The sequence below is a fragment of the Poecilia reticulata genome, chromosome 4 (genome assembly GCF_904066995.2).
Source record: "Poecilia reticulata chromosome 4, P_reticulata-male-v2, whole genome shotgun sequence".
NCBI lineage: Eukaryota > Metazoa > Chordata > Actinopteri > Cyprinodontiformes > Poeciliidae > Poecilia > Poecilia reticulata.
The window spans coordinates 18,952,733-18,955,553 of record NC_088833.1 but is presented as its reverse complement, the minus strand read 5'-3'; positions in this window follow the sequence as shown (position 1 = coordinate 18,955,553).

Below are 2,821 nucleotides of genomic sequence, written 5' to 3'. Positions count from 1 at the left end.
TTCGGCGAACTGCCGTTTTTGAACTTTTTCTGCTGTTTGACAAACAAAATTATGCTGTTCATACATATTTCACTGTAGAGAAATATTTTATGCATTAAAATATAGCCACTAGTGTCTACTTTATGGAATTATTACTATAATTACTACAGGATTTACTGTTTTCTGTTAAACTCCTCTGGAGTACAACCTTGTCACACTTTCTCCTATTCTTTCAATGTATTTTCTTCTTGTGCTCTGTTTTATCTGTGTCTATGCATTCTGCTTGTCTACTTTTCTGTTTGCCTTCTGGTTTTACTGGTTTTACTATCTTTTAAGATCTTCTACTATCTTTAATCAATTTTATCAATTCATATATCAAACATTTCTACTTCTTCTGAACCTTTTTGCTTTTGGTTTTCCTCTGTTTTACTCCTTCAAATATTTCTGGTTTACTGTTTCCACTAATTTTTTATACTTATTACTGTTTCACTATTCAATTGTTTCAACTATTCCTGGGATTGCACTAATTTCCTGTTGTTTCAATTATGCTCTTTCTTCAACTCTGTTTCACTTTTTGACTTTTTCAAATAATTCAGGTTGCACACAAACTCCTGCTTCTGCTGAATTCTGGTATACCTTCACTAAGTTTCACTATATATATATATATATATATATATATATATATATATATATATATATATATTGAAGTCATATATACTTCATATATGACTTCAAGCCTCTTTTTAAAAGCTAAAAAAATAAATAATAATGATAATAAAGAAAAGCATTAAAGGTGAGTGTTCTCTTTAGTGTTGGCAAAAACCCAGAAATTATTATTTAATTTCTGGGTTTAATTGGTAGGCGGCACAGTGGCGCAGTTGGTAGAGCTGTTGCCTTGCAGCAAGAAGGTTCTGGGTTCGATTCCCGGCCTGGGGTCCTTCTGCATGGAGTTTGCATGTTCTCCCTGTGCATGCGTGGGTTCTCTCCGGGTACTCCGGTTTCCTCCCACAGTCCAAAAACATGACTGTAAAACCTCAGGAGCGAAGCCGGTGAGGAAGCAGCGAGCTTAGCCTCACGTGCTATTGCGCAACCTCTCGCTAACTGCACTGGCTGCCATTCTATGGGAGCCTGTTCGTCCTGTCTGTACGCCAGCAATAAAATGGCTAAAAACATTTAATATATGGTCTTATTTTCCATAATTTTGCTTATGTATATAATGCACATTGTTTTTTGTCTCTAACTGTGTGTGTATCGTGTTTTGTGTGCGAAGGAGCGATAACAATCGGCAGAGAACAGACTCGAGGTGAGGCAGGCAGTTCTCTTGCCTCACCGCTGGGGGCGCTCATGATCCCAGATATTGTGACTGCACAACTGCAGAGTAATACACAGTGAGCTAGCCATGGAGCTAGCCACACAGTAAATAAGTAAAGTACAGCGATATATTTGTTTTCTTCTCTCCTCCGACGTCAACATGAAAGATTACATTTCTACCCTTAAACAGTTTTCTAAAGTGGATTTTCAATTGAAGCAGGAGATGATAACTAAAGGAAGACCAACACCGGAGCTGAAGGTTTTACTTCAAGACAGTTTGATGATTCTCAAACCGAGTAGAAAAGACATGCCGAGGATCAACTTGGCTTTGGATGAACAGATATTTTTGTGCAGAATTAGGGGTGCATGGATTTCATTGATAGGTAAAGGTAAGACAGCAATAAGATGTTTTTGTTTAGTTTTTTAATGAAATGTGCATTTGGTGGGCTACAGTTAATGTTTAAATAATTCAGTAAAGTAGAAGCGGTAGCTAATCTACCACAGCAATAATTTATTAATAAAACATTAAGCTTAAAACGTACTACAACAACAGACTGAATGATTTGTTGTGTGTGCAAAATTCTTGATTTTTTTTTGTGTTAAATCCTAAAACATAAAGTGGCATTATTGTCAGTTGCTATGGCAGCGAGTCTGCGTAGCTTGGGGAAAACAGATCACTTTGCTGTGGATCATAGCACGAAATTAATACCTACATTGAAGTTTCACTGAGTTAACGCGGCTATAGATGACATGTAAAATATTAGTCTTTTTGCCCCACAGCGTTGTATGCATGCGCGAAATTTCCGTAGGTCCAATAGCATGCATGGTGTCTAAGTCATAAGTCAGTGCCTCACCAGCAATGAACCTCACCGTACGTCACTGATATATATAGTGTGTGTGTGCCAAACTGGTGCCAAATCTTTCGAAGTGAAAATATCCAAGTGCTCCTGAATGTCTCTGACGTTCTGCTTGGCGTTCTCTGCCGTTACGTTCTCCCTTCTTCGTTTGTGGAGTTACAATATCTGGGTTCATGAGCGCCCCCAGCGATGAGGCAGAGAACTGAATACCTCACCTCGAATCTGTATGGCGTTTGCCGTCTCGAGTAACATGCCGTTTTCGATCGCTCCTCAGCACACGAAACACGTTACACACACAGTTGGTGACTATAAAAACAGTACATTAAATACTTGGAATTAATTATGGGAAATCAGTTAAGACATTAAATGTTTTTAACCATGTTATTTGCGACGTACAGACAGACGGAGCATGCTCTCATAGAATAACAACCAGTGCAGTTAGCGAGAAGTTGTGCAATCCCAGGTGCTGCATCACTGGCTTTGCTTGTTATACTTATTACTGTTTCACTATTCAATTGTTTCAACTATTCCTGGGATTGCACAAATTTTTTCCTGTTGTTTCAATTATGCTCTTTCTTAAACTCTGTTTCACTTTTTCACTTTTTCAAATAATTCAGGTTGCACACAAACTCCTGCTTCTGCTGAATTCTGCTATAATTTATATATTATATAAT